Here is an 18,081-nt window from a genome sequence, read left to right as displayed (position 1 = left end):
CCCATAAATAATTATAATAAAATCATACTCCTTAATTTAATTATTAACATTAATTATTACTATTTAAAATCAATCGTAATCTTTAAAACTACTGTTAAATACCAATGAATATATCCATCATCCCATACACCTGTATAATACCTACTGTATTATGTAACGCGCGAAGCGGAGCGCTCACGATTGCGCTCCAATGAAAAAAGATTTAGTACATTTCCTAATACGAAATCCAATAGGAGTGAAAGAGAGGGTTTTGCCAGAGCCCTGCGCGTGAAACAAAAGATTTTCTATGGAAAAGTAGCAAAATTCGGAGCGCCGCACCCGCAAACGTTGCCGGTTCGTTTTTACCGCCCGGCAGGACAGCGATTGCGACGTTGCCAGTTGCCACGTCTATAATATAAACAAACACTCGACTCTCGAGTCAACTTCAATGCACGCGCGCGATTCATGCAATTTTCTAATTAAAATTATAAAATACGTGTTGAAATAGCCTGTAGTTATCAGTATTACTTGTGAGTGTTAAAATGAACAATAATTATAATGTGGCGTTCATTAAAAAGTGTGATAAAACGTTACAAATTCGGCTTGAATGTAAAGCTAAGGGACCGCCACGGCCTGAACTTGATCTTACGCAAAAATGTACGACAAAAAAATCTGAACAATATGTGAAAACACCGTGGTTGTGTGGTTGTGATGAAAGCAACAACAGACATTTACGAATGTCTTGTAACTTTAAGTTATAGATATTTTTGCACACCAAAAAGAAAGACGTATGTATTTCCTTTATAAGTATTTTTTTTGATAAATGTACTGCTTTACACCATGTATTTTCAGTGTTTTATTTCAAGTGAACACCCATAAAATTTTGTCACGAGCCGCCTCTGCTTGAAGGCATAGCATGCAATAGCTTTACCGCGGCAGTCCCCGAGTGCCACACGTCTTTTTTTTAACCTATGAATTACGTGAAAGAGTCGCGGGAAAAATTTCTTACATAAAAATTAACTATATACAAAATTCTTGTATAATATTACCCCTAGATTTATTACGATATATATTAATATTTCTAACAATGTGTTGCCATGTTTTCGTATACTAATGAGATTCTTGTTTCTTTTGTAATGTCTATTGTTAAGTTAGTTGTACATCTGGGCCCGAGGCTTATAATGTTGTCTGTAATTAGAATAAGTGTTGTAATATATTGAATATTTATTTTCATCGTTGTTTTATTTAATGTTTACAATGTTGTACATTTTATTTACAGTGTCTGTAGAATTGTAGTTATTTATTTAGTAATATGGATAGAGGGACCCTAATGACATTTTTAGTTTCAAATAAAATGAAATTATGTTATCTTATTTGAGAATAAATTTGAGCATAGATACAAGCTTCAGAGAAAACATTAAAATCTAACTCAAACTCAAACAAAACTCAGATTCAAACAAACATAATACATATATAGATATACATAGTTGTATTTTTCTGTTCAGGTTCTCCAGGACTCGATCTTTACACCCCTTTGTAATGTCTTAAAAACCCACATAGTCATGTATTATTCCTCTTAATCCAAAAAGTTTGGTAAGTTATTACAGAACACGATACATCTACACTATACATCTATGATTAACGGACAAACTCCGGCCAATTTCCATGTTTGTTCTAATCGAGAATTCCCAGTCGATTCGGATGTGTAATTGTGAGACGTTACAGCATGCCACGCGGCGCTGTCGACAATTAGGCTGTTTTATAGCTGACGATATTTTTGTCGTGTCGGATCGAATACAGCCTTTTTATACTCTACATACGTAAATAAAAAACCAGAAATAAAAATAGGAGCAAAAAATTTGTAAAGTGTTCGAAACGTCGGGGAAATAATATAATGAATAAATCGCGTTTAAAATCCGTTAAAAAGTCTTTAATTTCTAAATGTATAATACTCGCGTAAAATCAAACACTACAAAAAATTTCGCTCAAAATTATTTTTCTAATACCTTTATTATTTAATACTTTTAACATTTACAGAAAACAATTATTACCTACTTGGCAAGAATCTTAAACTTTCAACAACACATCATTCGCATCTTCTTATTTTAAATTTAATTAGTCCTTTTAAAATCGTAACGCGCTATTAAAAAGTATCGTGCACTATAAAGCGGAGTGTCGGCAGCTATTTTCAATTTGGCTCGGCTCACACCTGCGAGGCGGTTGCAATATTAATCTGTGCACATACAATGGATACAAAATATCCAACTTATCCTTTGTTATGTTAAGGATTTATCTACGTGGTGGAAATGTTAGATTTTGCAATTGAGCGAAGTTTATCGTCATTTTTCTAAGAGATTGTCAGTTAAATATAGTTATTATTTAAGAATTTAGGATTTATTCTGCGAATAACGGAGGACCTGCGAAAGATAATGGAACTCCTTGTATATTGGAAAACTCAATATTTTTTATAGTTATAACACTCTACTATAGACATAGGTCAGAGACCACTAGGGACTGGAACATGCTTCCTGAATCTGTGTTGTCTGTGTTTGGAGGTCTTCGCGCGCTCCATCTTAGGCCACATCTCAGCTTATCATCAGGCGAGATTGTGGTCAAGCGCTCCCCTATCTATACTCTATACTAATATTATAAAGAGGAAATTATGTATGTATGTATGTATGGTTTTCACGCATAAATTACTAGACCGATTTTGATGAAATTTGGCACAGACAATCTTTAGACCCTGAGAAAGAACATAGGCTACCTTTTATTGCGAAATATGTACCACGGGCGAAGCCGGCGCGGACCGCTAGTAGTGTAAAAAAAGACAACACCATAGATGCGCAAATTCAAGTTTCCATTCTCAAATTTTGATTAAGAGTACTCGCACCTATACTTTTGAGTGCTGATATGCATAATATTATGCCCCCTATGTACCTACACCTACATTTTTCTTATTTATATGTATTAGGTACCTACTTATTATATATTCGCTACCAATATCATGATTTACATTTTAGTTACATTTCCGCGGCATGTTTAACGGAATATGGATTTCATTGACACGTAGGTAGATGAAAATAGAAAAATATTCGCCATTGCAGTACTGAGACGGCGCTTGCGGACGATCATCACGTGCGAGTATGGTGTCCTTTATTTGTGTTATTTTAGTACTGGTTTCATGTTAAATTACAAACTTTTTGATTTTATAACTATGAATGGAGATATACTAATTTTATGGCTGGTTAATTAATTCAAAATATTCATTTAATATTGTAGAGTAGTGTTTTTTCGAAATTGCCTCTAGGTAAGAGCGACATTCTGAACCAGTAGTAGTTTTAAACTTGCTGTTTATAAGTATGCTTACGTAAGATTTTACAGATAAACATGCTTTGAGTTTGAGTTCGTAGCGATTAGTAGTAGGAATTAATATAATGTTTATTCAAAATAATAGTGTATCAACAAAATTTATAGTTCAATAAAAAATGCACAAACACTATAAGATCATTTATAATCCCGATGACTGTCCAAGTAAATCTATTCGTATGGTGTCAATAGTTGTAAGCTATGGGGACCGCGTAGCATCGCGAATGCACTACCATTTTATATCCCTCAAATATTCCGCGGCTGGATACATGCCTTTCATATTGAAAATATGCTTTCAAAGCCCAAAGTTACATTTTATTACAATTTTACCTTACTATTATAAAGGTGTAGGAATCAAATGTAAATTCAAACAGAGTTAGATATTACTTGGGATGGTTACCGGTTGTACCTTAAATTTAAATGTATGTGATATAAATAGTAACAGATTGATAGAATTTTATGTGTATAATATATTCTCTTTATCAATCTCGTTTGATTTATTGATAATATTTTTTTTTGCAGCAGTTGTGTACTAAGATAAATGTTGTGAACGTATAATATGTTATCTTATTTAAGTGAACTCTATATTGAGGTCATATGGGACACACTCAAAATAATTATCTCTTTATTTTGGAGGTTAAAATAAAATTATGATATATGTATGTATCTTAATTGCCTACATCAAATTGAAAATTCAAATTTGCGTACTTATTGTATACCTAGATTATTTTCAATGAATGCAACGTTATACCTACACTATACATAATTTTAAGTGGCATTTATTAAATAAATATCATTGTAAAAAAATATAAAAATGTTCGTTTAATTTATTAAGCTCTCAACATTTAATATTCACTTCAAAAACAATTTGATAAATATTTAAAAATGAACGTCCCGCCATGCTACTGTGAATACAGTTAAATCTCCGCAAATGTGTTGTTTTATATTTTTTATTATTTTCTGTTCTGACTACAGCAGTGCGGTTTCGTTGAATAATTAACGAAGCCTCTGTGATAATTTTATATTATCTTTAAATTAACGTTTACTTAACTGTTTTAATAAAATGTTACATATTGTGAGTTGTATTGTGAATCGATTCCAAAAAGCACGTTATTCGATGCATGTGTATTGAATATTATTTAAAAGTATTATTTAATAGAAATACACCTAATAAACGTGTAATTACTAATTAGCAATATTCAAAAGTTTTGAAAATGGAAAATTCTATGAAAATTTGTTTTAATTGTAGCGAAGTAGCGATTAAGCTGAGGCTCTACTATTTTCTTTACTATGCTATAATTTTATATTCTTATGATCATCGTTTGAATTATCGAGGATGTTTTTAATATAAAGTTATAAAAAACTATAACAATCTCGTAATTTGCAATTAGGCAAACACCCCATACAATATTTGAGCAAGATTTAAAGTCCCATTTGCGCAAAAGAAAACGCTTACATTTCATATTTTTCATACAAACAAAGATTTTAAACTTCTACTATTAAGCTGTGCCTGCAATGTCATAATTTTGGAGCAGACCCTAATAACCAACCCTTTTTGCCCTTACCTCAAATGTACCCTTCTCTAATGGTAGCATTTTTACTAAAAACGCGTCTGTCAACAAAAATATTATCTTTTTTAGGACGATTACAAACGAACCGAAGAGAACCATTTCCAAAGCTTGTAACTTTGCTATTTTAGGGGGCGAAGTTAATTTAACATTGTATTTTTAGACGCAGCATTTATAAATAAGTATGAATGATTGTAAAATAATAACAAAAATAATACAATAAAAAAGGAGAACTTATTTAAATATGAAATAATGAAAGGTAACAATGAAAGTCCTAGAAATTGTATCCTATCTTATAAATACCTATTTATTATGATCATAAAAGTTTGTGAGCTTGTGTGTAAGCACGGAATAATAACTAGTAGCGACGATCAACAGCTGAATAGATTTATATAGGATTTGGCAAAGTTAAAAGTAGCCCCCGTAACATGATGTGCTAAAGAAGTATTGTTTCCAGTGAGGAAAACGTGGTAACGAGAGAAGCCGTGGGCTCCAGCTAGCAAATAATACTTACAACATGATTTATTGACGACGTTTTAGACGGCGGTTGTTAACATCACCTAATGTAGTTCTATTAAAATTCAAAGTTCGTGACTGGACATAAAAATTCTGCGCTACGTTTGCTATCGCAATCTGATGGTGTCTTGTTGTTTCAAAACTCCGTTTCAAAATCATTGAAAAAACAATTTTAAGTACCTAACAGTAAGTCTGCTGCTAATTTGTAATAAATGGAAGGAAGTAAAGAAATACGGAAAATTACACAGATTTTCTAAAATTTTAATTTTACATATTTTTGTAGTTTGTACATCAAAGTTCATACAAAAAAATAAACATATTTATTTAACAAACGTTAGTTTGTTTGGGATTGAATAAATAAATTTAAAAAAAATTGACAAAGAGCATTTTTACTGAAATAATATTAAAACAATTTTGTAATATTTGGCGTAGCACTTTAATAGAATTCGATGTTATATTTATCATATCTAGCAAGATAATGTGCTAGTTAAGTTTCAGCTCACCAATAACCATATCGCCTAAAACCACAGCACCAAAGGTTCCATAACGCCCAATAAAAAATGACGTCTCAAAATCTGGCATATACTTTGCGGGATCAAATAGGGCCGCGGCTAATAAATGGAGGGTGGTAATCCAAAGATTCGAGTAATCCAGCTCTTGATCGGTCGAAGTGAAAAGTGCTTACTGGAATGTATAATTTTCCCGCGAATAGCCGTTTTAGATTTTTGGCACGTTTTGTTTAACGCCTGTCTTAGGGATAAGTACTTTAGGGGAGTGACGACGCGAGCGGCCGCCTGCGACGTTTCATTTTGGTATTCAATATTCATGGTGTCATTTATTGTAACAGATTCATGGTTTTGTAAAAACTTTGGCTATAAAACTTTGCGATCTAATTAATGAATATTATTATTTTCTTAAATAGAAGGTGAGTACTGAGTAGTTCAAATAACTCAAACCCTCATGTAATATTCGTTAAACGATTAAAAATAATATCAGATTTCTGTAATCAACGAAATTTTATATTTTGAAAACTAAGCCATTAAAACTAAATATATGTAGTATATAATATGCATCTTTTACTACCTACAGTTATTGGTGTTAGTTAGTAGTTTATTTTTATTATATCAATTATCACCTTGTTCTGAAATATAAGGAATCGAAAAAACAATTAGTAGAATTGTAACAACTCCGGGTAATTACCGTTACCTGTCATACTGCGAAACGAACGCCTGTCAAAGTGTCAAACTTAAAGGTCGAACTTTGCGTATTATCCTAACACCATCTCAATTACTTAAGAAGTATCCAGAACTAATTGTCGCCTTGGAAGTTAGGCACTGAATACTAATTCTATAATGATAAGGAATTCGCTACAATATGAGGTTTAGGTTACGTATATTATGTAGAGTCGAATTGCGATTTTAACATTTCGCAGATTAAAGATTTGATTTATCTATTGACGAAAAGTTCAAGAATATAGTGAGCTCAGTTAAAAAAAAGTACCTATTAGTATATATTTATACAAGATTTTATAAGGCCATTAGGTAAATATGAATGACGTTGTGTTAATATTTGATCAGAGCGTTTTTAAAGTAATTTACAAACCGCCTTATGTTCCCGAAACGGATTTCCCCGTTCAATTTGAGCTTTTAAATTCCTGCTAGTAAATGACATTTTTCTCTCAGTATTTCTTTGAAAGATAATTACTGTGTATTTCCAAGAATCGTGTGGAATAATTGAATTTTAGAGTCTGACCGTCGGTAGCTAGTTCCAAAGTTGTTACGTATCTACATGGATTCTGTGAAAAACATAATGTTTTGTGTAAGAGCAACAAGAACATCCTTGTATAAAATAAGATATTTCTAAAATTTAGTAAAAACTTTCTTTCTTCATTCATCAGCTTTCAAAATTGGATAAGGCAAAGAATTATGAAAGTTGAAAAGAAAGCCAAAATAAAAGTAGTTCATTGGTTTTCGATGGTCTCTTCCTTTTTAAATATATATTTTTGTGGTTTTGCCAGGCGCCATCCCTACTAATATTATAAAGGTGAAAGTAACTCTGTCTGTCTGTCTGTTACGCTTTCCCGCTTAAACCTCTCAACCGATTTTGATGAAATTTGGCACAGACAATCTTTAGACCCTGAGAAAGAACATAGGCCTACTTTTTATCAAAACACCACGCAGGCGAAGCCGCGGGCGGAAGCTAGTAATTTTCATAAAAATCAAGCCAGAACACGGAGGGGCTTATAAACAGTGAGACAGAATAATGTGTTCTAAACTGTAGCCAAGCAGCATATCAATATGACGATGGAATTTTCTATATAATAAAAATAAAAATGTCTATTATAACGTAAAAATAAACAAGGAATAAATCAGGAATTGAATCAGTCTAAGTCAACTGAATGAAATTCGATTATTTACGGTCGTTTGGCGATTCGACGAAAAAAAGTGTTCATTTAGCGTTTATGCCTTGCTTTTAATATGACCGTTGGAGTATGAACTATGATGTTTGTGTTCTTTGTTTTCTAAAGAGCCATTATTTTAAATTAAATCGTATGAAAGCATTTTTAATTAGTTCTCGAAAATATTTTATGAACCCGTTTTTCTCATGCGAATTCGAAAATACGGACAAATTAATAATATATGCCATACATTTTTAATATGTTGAAATTGATTGGAGGAACCTCCTATATTAAATTCAGTCGAAAAATATTGCAAGGAAAAACCTTTTTTTAAAAACATATCTTTCATCTTCTTTATATATAAAAATGAATCGCAAAATGTGTTGGTAAGCGCATAACTCGAGAACGGCTGAACCGATTTCGATAATTCTTTTTTTATTATATTCCTTGAAGTACGAGGATGGTTCTTATGTAGAGAAAACGTAAATATGTACCACGGGCGAAGCCGGGGCGGACTGCTAGTCTTCTTATATATAAAAATGAATCGCAAAATGTGTTGGTAAGCGCATAACTCGAGAACGGCTGAACCGATTTCGATAATTCTTTTTTTATTATATTCCTTGAAGTACGAGGATGGTTCTTATGTAGAGAAAACGTAAATATGTACCACGGGCGAAGCCGGGGCGGACCGCTAGTGTCTGTATAAAAATGGAAATATTAAAAAAAATATGAATATAATATAAGAATGTCAAGAATTTTTTTACAAATTATTTAGATGAAGAGGTATTGGTGAATTTCCTTTAATTTAGGTTTGAGATGTAGGTTAAACCTAATCCATTTATATATTATTATATCTTATATAAAGAATAAAAGAGACCAATATAACACTGATGAAATGCACTGTCACGGTACACTAGCAACTGCTTGGCTATAGATTCAACTCATCGTTTAAAGGCTTTTAAGCGAGTCAATTTCAGTAGTATTTAGTGAAATACGTGGGCGAGGTGTTTCCGTGGACCGGAAGTGGCCGACCGGAAGCTGGGCGCTACATCTGCTGTGACGTCACGGCCGGAAGTGCCACTCGCTCGAGCATTGGCAGCCTTGTGCAAGTCTAAACGGTGGAATTGTTTTTGAAAGAGTAGCAGTTGTATGTGTTAATAGATATATGATATTACATATATGAATTGTGCGCGAAGTATTATCTTATATAAATTGCTTTTTGTTGCAAATGTATATTTCTAAACTATTTTTAATCAATTTGCAAATATTTTATAAGGCCTTATAGTCTGGAAGAACTCGCTGATAAGCGATAAGATTTTTCTTTTGTTGGTACTATGTCTTTATTCTCTCTTATGTAGGTACACAGTTATTTTTTTTTAAATGGTGCGGTACAATGTTTAATAAAATATAAATGTTTTTGTTAATGATAATTTAATCTGTTTGAATTTATACAAACCCTTTTAGTCCTCACTATTCTAAAATTCAAATCAATTAATGGATGATGTGATAACAGTTTTTCAGACCTGAAACAGATATGTACCCATCTCCAATATCAGCGTACAACGAAATGTAATTAAAATAAAATTCACGAAGCGTCGCACGAAAAAGATAAATACTGCACAAAACCTATCAAGGGGCATATTCTGAATCACATTATTGGATCAATATCGCATACGGATTCGTATCACGTCGCGAGTCGGAGATCAAACGTCGTGATTTTCGCTAGATGCGCCGGTTCTTTAGCGTTATTACTCGGAGAGGGAGCACTACGTCAGCCTGGGATCAATTCGGGCGATACTTAGTCGAACGAGTTGCGTAATAACCGCTTTTGGGAATGTCAAGGTTTTACACTGTTGTATTGGCTTTTTTTAAATATATTTTATTTTAAACCTTTGTCCCCTTTACTTATTGTAAAGGTACGGTGGCTCTTTTGACATGACAATATAAAAGAGCACAGGCAACGGAATGCTACTGTCGATGTTCATTGCATTGTGTGACTTGGTAAGGAGAAATGTGAGCACAGGAGGGATTTTTTCTGATTTTATAGGACATAAAATAATTTATAACTTGAGTAGGCGATCTCGTACGAAATTCGGGGCTTTACACGTGCTCTTCATGTGGAAGCTTGGAAGTAGGGTTCACAAAATAAGTTATTAATAATTATATAAATCACACAGATTTCTTAGTGCAAGACAGAATAAATTTTGTTATTTTTTATTATAGAATATTAATTTTTCAATAGGTAGGTATGTTTTCACATAAAGTTAAATATGATAAAATTTGTAAAATCGCTCAATATAAAAAATTCCAGCTGAAAACATCAGCATCCTAACATTTAAAAAGAAATAATGCTTTCATAAATGAAATCTATTTTATCTTATCTTGGATGATAGGCAATACTTTTGATATAGCCCACAGGCCGCATAATATAATGAAGTTTGGAGCACTAATACCATTATATCCTTGGAATGTATAGGTCTTTCACTAATAAATTTCGTAGAATATTATAATCATGTTGTTTCTATTTCAATGATTTTCTTTTAACAGAAAAATATACAAAAAGCTTTGTCAATTGAAACGAGTCACCCTACCACACCAGTCTCAAATTCAAGGATAGCACTTGCGCTCATAATCTTCCCATTTTAAAGCGAAAACAGGAATTATTTAAGTTAAACCGGTGTCTATTCATCACATCCGGGCACGTGCCGTATTGGCGGAGCGTCACGTCGGCTGACGGCCAACTTTCTTGATTATCACCACGTGCGCGGAATGCCGACAAACTGCTAATCATAACACGAAGACCCTCTTGATTGAGTGCGCTCGCCTTTTTATAGTTCCCATTTCAGATGGACTAATGTTTCAAATTTTTTCAAACAACTTAACAAAAAAAATCTGGAAATTAAAAAAATATCAGTAGATAATTTTTTAGTGATCTACCAATATCTACTCTTTTAAGACATTTACAAAATAGAATTCCAGAAATTAAAAAAAAAATTAAATAGGGTGGGTATGTATTTTGTAATGTATTTAATTTTTTATTGGAATTTGGAAATACATTTCTAGGAATGATTTGATTGAATCTGTTTTTACGTTAGATTGGATTACTGGAAATAGTTAACTAAACAAAACTCGAATTGAATATGAATTTGAAACCATAGAATATAGTTAAAAATGAGAAACATAAGTAACAACGAAGGTGACAAATTTGCAAAGTGAGTTTGATGATTCATAGCGGTCCAGATTGGCAAATGACTGGTAAAGTATTAAAAACAATGTCAAATTATGTAAACAACATCCAGAAAGCATCACTGCTGGCAATTTGTTATTTGTATATTAAATTGAGGAAGTTATTCCGTTACGCCTTGCAGTAAATCAAAAAGGATTTAGGAGATTTGACTCCCAAATGAACAACGTTAATTGCATGACAGAAATAAAGCTTATGAAATATGTCCGCTGCAAAACTGCTTGATAAATATTGTTTGGGACATAATTAAGAGGAATATTCTACGTTGTAATGTTTTGTTTTGAGTTCTTTGTAATTTTAACTTTAATTATAACGTGAAGAGAGTTTAAGAGGTGTTCTAAGATTGGGGTATACCTGGGTAGTTTATAGTATACTATAGCTGCTACGCGCGGCTTCACCCGCGTGGCTCCAATCCTTTTAGTCGTAGCGTGATGATATATAGCCTATAACCTTCCTCGATAAATAAGCTATCTAACACCGAAATAATTTTTCAAATAGTAGTTCCCGAGATTAGCGCGTTCAAACAAACAAACTCTTCAGCTTTATAATTTAAGTATTGATTTAATAAGTATTAAAGACTAATTTTTACTTTCCTAGAAACTTGAAATGTGCAATCACTATAATATCAAACAGCCAATTGAAGTAGGTACCTAAATGAACGTCAAATGCTTAGATATTATATTTTCCAGTTTAGTAACAAGAAATGCCCGAAACCTCAACAATTACTAAACTAGGGACAGCAATTTATTATATCTTATGGAATTTGGAAAGATCATAATTATTAAGGTCCAGGGTTTGTCTCACGGGACAACTACATAGGGCTTATAACGTCTTAAGCGGTCAAACCAAACTAAATTATTTTCGTTGTACTCAAGGGAAATCGGTAAAGGGAAGCATGCGGTTCGATACATTCATTTTGGAAATATGTTTGAAAACAATTGTCAAGAAAGATATTTTTAAAGATATTTAAGTTACATTCTATTCACGAATGGATTTTCGATACAAATTACATAACATCTCCTCTTAGACGAATCTAAGTTCTAAGCAGTTAATATGTCGAATTTGATATTTTTGGTTTTATGGCATTCAAATGCTTTATAAATTTATAGTTAATATTATGTTGTTACGGTATGTGACTATTATTTTCGTCATAATTTTAAAATGCTTCAAAACCAAGTTTACTAAACGGATTAAATCTTAACGCAGATATATACGTTCCTAAACCCTACATATAATTTTGTAAACATATCCATTTTATTTCACGTACAGTCACTAACAAAACTAATATATTGTAGTGAGCTCACGCAATCTTGTCTGCCGTCAGAGCAAAGCGCTCGCCTGTCACAAGCATTTATGTGGGACGCTTCGGTGCTATCGATATATTTGCGATGTACTAGTTTATCATAGGTTTTATAAGGATTTATAATATAATGTAAAACATGTTGTAAAGTCCGTGCGGATGCATTAAATATCTGTGTCACTGATCAATATTCTTTACGGACATGTAGACAATCAGCCTTCTATGTCCTGCCAGACCGACTTTATTTTTCAGTCGCTACTACCTAGTTTTATCTATTAATTTCTACACGCATCTCCCGTTAATCTATACATACTAGTTGTAGCGGCTTTATATTCTTCGGATAGCTATGAAACAACAGATTTGACAACCTCTTTATATTGCTGCCAATTACCAACTAAAGTACAAGTGAAAATACATATTAATATAACATGATACATGACCTAATAAGTAAGCTGTAATGTGCTGACGGCACACTAGTGATTACATATTATCATATCAACCAATTTCAATCGAATCTAATCTAAAAATATTTATAAATAAATAATAAATAAATAAATGAATCGATATACAGAGTTCCAGAGTTCATATAAATGAATAAAACCCAAATGGTACCTACTGTCTACTTCTACCATTCAAACAACACCACCACAAAGACAAAAAACCTCAAATTTTCCATCCGTTAACCTCTCAACAGAAAACACGTATAAATTATATTGCTACAGTTCACCGAAAAAACCTCTTCATTCATTAGTCATGCAAATTCGTGCGACTAACAGCGCTGCAATTATTGTCACTTGTGTGTGTGCGTGAAGTGTTTGCGCCTGTGTGTGTGCGCTTGGAAGCATTGTAGGCGGATCTTGTAACTTATTCAGATATTATACAGTTACTGGTTTGTGGGTGACGTTTTTATTAATACACCAAATGGTGTAAATTTGTTGGTTAGTATCTGGATGTATTTAATAGTAAGGCATCTGAATTTTCATTCAATGGATAGAGCAAATACAAACTAAAAAGTTGAAGCTATGAGATGGCATTTGATAATTCTGCTTACGTTTACAAAATATAACTACAGCAGATTCATATTGAATATAAAAACATGTGATCAAAACTAAATACAAAGTTATTACAATGAATCAGAGACTAAGTCGTACTTACATATCAGAACCAGCTTCTACAAATCAAATCTCAAATTTAAAAGCAAATGGAGCGCACAAGATCCCGCCAATTAAAATAATGAGAATTGAAATTCAGAGAGAGATTCCTTGTTTTATGATTCAGCAGCCCATCGATTTGATTAAATCCCAAGAGCTAATCAATCAAAACTGTAATTAGAACTTTCCAGCTTATCAGCCGACTTAATAAGATGAAGATGCTGGAATCGAATTAGTCTTTGAATCGCAGTGGCTGCAAACTTAATTTTTGCTACTGAATTTGAATAAGGAAGTTCGCTGTAAACAATTTTATAAATGAAGAAGAATAAAATTGTTAGTCATTAAGAACCTCTTTTGCTTTATGGCAGGATTTGTTGATTTTCAGGGTCCTTTAATACGTATTAATACGAAAGTTAATTGAAATGTTTGATAAACAACGACCGCCATGGTGCAGTGGTTGACGCGTGAGAGTAAGTCCCCCAGGTTCGATTCCCGGTGGAGACGAAGAAAAAAAAATGTTTCGGTCTGGCAGGACACAGAAGGCTGATCACCTGCCTGTCCCTTAAAGAAAATCGATCAGTGAAACAGATGTATAATGCATCTGCCCCTTACCCCACTAGGGGACGTGGGACTTCACTTAAAACGTGACAAAGTTAAGACAAATAGGTACAGCACATACATGGTTTCAACTTTCAATGTGTGAAATAAGCTACGTATATAGGTAATTAATCTTTTCATCTTACTAATGATCTTAAAATTTATTTAAAACCTATCCACAGTATACCTATTGTTAATACTATAATCTACAATACCTCCAAAACCTTGAATTTTATTCAAAATTCCTATGAAATTTTCAATATTACAATAGCCTACAGCATGTTACAATCCTCCCGGCGAATGTAAATAAAAGCGATAATTTTCGCGTGTAACAAAAGGGAATACATTGGTTTTAATCATGGAGCTGTGGGACCTCCAGAGACTCACACCTGCCTGTTTCATACTTTAATGCTTGCCAAATGAATTGAGTTTTGATGGCATATTGTGAGTACGTGTAATAAGAGTTTTAATTTATAGAACCGTGATGGAAACTGACCCATCAAATTACTGGATTTGAATATATTATATTGATACTAGCGGTCCGCCCCGGCTTCGCCCGTGGTACATGTTTACGTTTTCTCTACATAAAAACCAACCTCGTACTTCAAGGAATATAATAAAAAAAGAATTATCGAAATCGGTTCAGCCGTTCTCGAGTTATGCGCTTACCAACACATTTTGCGATTCATTTTTATATATAAGACTAGCGGTCCGCCCCGGCTTCGCCCGTGGTACATATTTACGTTTTCTCTACATAAAAACCATCCTCGTACTTCAAGGAATATAATAAAAAAAGAATTATCGAAATCGGTTCAGCCGTTCTCGAGTTATGCGCTTACCAACACATTTTGCGATTCATTTTTATATATAAGACTAGCGACCCGCCCCGGCTTCGCACGGGTGCAATGCTGATACTAAATACACTACAGAAAAATTGTGAACGTTGTATAGGTATAAAAATATAGCGGCCCGCTCCGGCCTCCGGCATCGCACGGGTATAAAATACATAGCCGGGCGGCCGCAAACGCTACGTCCTGCAATTTTTAAATCTGTAATATCTTCGAAAATATTCACTTAAATCATACGGTGTAAAGGGCCATATAGATCTATATTAAATGAACAATGTATCCATGGTATTTTGAGATGTACCTAGTAGCTTTATGTACTAATTATAATAATATTAACTATATAACACGTGTAACCTAGTTTTGTATCTATTTAATAAGGCATCTTTTATATCAAATATACAGTATTCATTTAGCAGTCCTAGTGTTTCAATCCTCTCCCGAGGCACCACCTTACATGGCGACCCTGCCTAAAGTTGGTGCACGCGCGCGTGTATTTTGACACCGGCCGCCGCGTCGCCGATTTACATATATGGTACTGTGTGTTCTCGGCCCGAGCAAATTAAAGTATTAAAAATGAGTATATTAAAATCTTTTGGAGGCAACGCAAGTGTGAGCTTCAAAAAATGGGGAAGCAGCAGTCCAAGGAAGACTACATAGTTATAGCGCAAAATTCGGCAGGGGGCACGAATAGTGCGCCAGTTGACCATTTTGAAAACTATTTGAAGACATCAAATATATTGCTATATATAATAGTAATCTGCTTGACTTTGGGTATTATTTATGGAGTATTCAAAATATACAGAAAATGCCACTTAAGGTGGATACGACAGGAGGTTGCGAATAGCAGCAGGGAGCGTCGTTTTTCGTTTCGACGGCGCCAGGCGTACCCCGACTTGAAAATCGGCGAGAACGAGAACGAAGTGTAGTGATGTAAAAGTGAAAAAAAAAAAGCAAACAAATATTTAATAATAAGTGTAATGTGAGCGTGTAAGTGTTTTCGTGAAAATTCGGCAAAGTTGATAAACATTATATTTAGTGGACTCTAAGCGTATAGTATTATTTACTATATATAAAAAAAAATGTGTATGTTATCGAATAGATAGGTATTAAAAGTCATGTATGTCATGTAACCTAAATATAAAAGATGACAAAAATTATAATCAAATGTAGTTAAAAATATTATTCTAACATAGTGTAATGTGTATACTTACTTGTATTTTATAATAAATTTTACAGTTATTGTTAAAATATGCTGAGAAACGAGGTCTTCAATTCTATTCAGGCCGCCTTCTCATCAGAACACTCCAAGAGGTGCGTACAACAATAATAATCGTTGGCAAGGCAACAACTGGCGACAGCCGCCTACCAGCACCAGACAATGGTTCCAGCAGCCTCAATCGCAGCCACGGGGAGCGCCCCGGGGCAGAGCGTCATATCGAGGTAGAACTTTTAATAATAATTATTTTAGGGGTCGTAGACCATTCAGAGGACAGATTCGTACAGCAGTGACTGACGAGTCACAGCCTCAATCGAGTTCATCCACTCAGAATTTAGAAACTGAAAATGAGTTTTTTCGTGCCTATAACATATAGTATTTTAGCTAGCGATAGTAGTTATTACATAGAGTTATTTTATAGAAACAGTCACGTATTTAATTGGCTTATAGATACGGGAGCCTCAATTTCGGCTATTAAATATAAACATGTTTTAGATTTTGACATCCCAATTAACAAAGAAAATATTACAATAAATGGGATAGGTGGAAAGGTACAGGCTATCGGATATGTATGTTTACAGTTGACGATACACGGGCAGTGTATTAGTCATAAGTTTTATGTATTTGACACCTTGCCTTGTAAGTCGCACGGTATTCTAGGGCAGGACTTTTTAGGAAAGTATGGAGCGGTCATTGATATGAAACATAATAATCTGTCACTATGGATTAGTGAATCTAAACAAATATCTTTGCAATTATTAGACTCGTGTAGTAATTTATTATCGTTACCTGCTAGGTCAGAGTCGATTCATTTTATTAATACTAGTTTAACAGAGGAATGTTTGGTATGTACGAAAGAGTTGTGTGAGGGCGTATTTATTGCGAGTATGATAGTACATCCAATTGATGGTAAAATACCAGTCCGAATTTTGAATTCGACCTCGAAAGATATAACTTTGTCTGAAATTAAACTTGATATACAAAATTTGAAGGAATATAATATTTGTAGCTTTGATAAAATTGAGAAAAATGCATCGCGAGTTAAAAAATTATTTTCAAAGTTGAATTTAAGTAACTTAAATAAAGAAGAAAAAATTAATATAGAAAGTTTATGTGCTAAGTATCCCGATATATTTTATTTGGAAGGAGACAAATTATCAACCACTGATATTTATCAACACTCAATTAAAGTAAAACCAGATATTCAGCCAATTTTTTCAAAGCCTTATCGATTGCCTCATGTATTGAAAAATGAAATTAATAACCAAATTGATCAAATGTTAAAAGAAAATATTATTGAACCATGTCAAAGTGAATGGTCCAGTCCAATTTTGTTAGTGCCAAAGAAATGTGATCAAAGTGGAAACAAAAAGTGGCGTTTGGTTATAGATTACAGAAAACTAAATAACAGTATACATGATGATAAATTTCCTCTTCCAAATATAACGGAAATTTTAGATTCTTTATCCGGTTGCATGTATTTTTCTCATTTAGATTTACATCAAGGCTATTATAATGTGAGCTTGGACCCAGACAGTCGCAAGTATACTGCTTTTTGTTCGGGACAGTTTCAGATGACTAGAATGCCTATGGGCTTAAAGACCAGCCCTAGTTCATTTTCGCGCATGATGACTATGGCGATGACAGGGTTAACATATGAAAAATGCTTAGTGTACCAGGACGATCTAGTCTGTTTTAGTAGGGACTTATCTAGTCATATCAAAAATTTACAGTCTATTTTTGAAAGATTACGAAAAGTCAATCTAAAGTTAAATCCGCAAAAGTGTATTTTCTTACAGAAGGAACTGCTTTACTTGGGTCATATTGTATCAGCAGAGGGTGTTATACCAGATTCGGATAAAATAGAGATTGTTAAAAACTACCCGGTTCCTACTAAA

Source organism: Colias eurytheme, chromosome 15 (assembly GCF_061535395.1).
Source record: "Colias eurytheme isolate Ceu_HAF_F1 chromosome 15, ilColEury1 Martin Lab GWU primary, whole genome shotgun sequence".
Classification (NCBI taxonomy): Eukaryota; Metazoa; Arthropoda; class Insecta; order Lepidoptera; family Pieridae; genus Colias; species Colias eurytheme.
Note: the sequence above shows the minus strand (reverse complement) of the source record.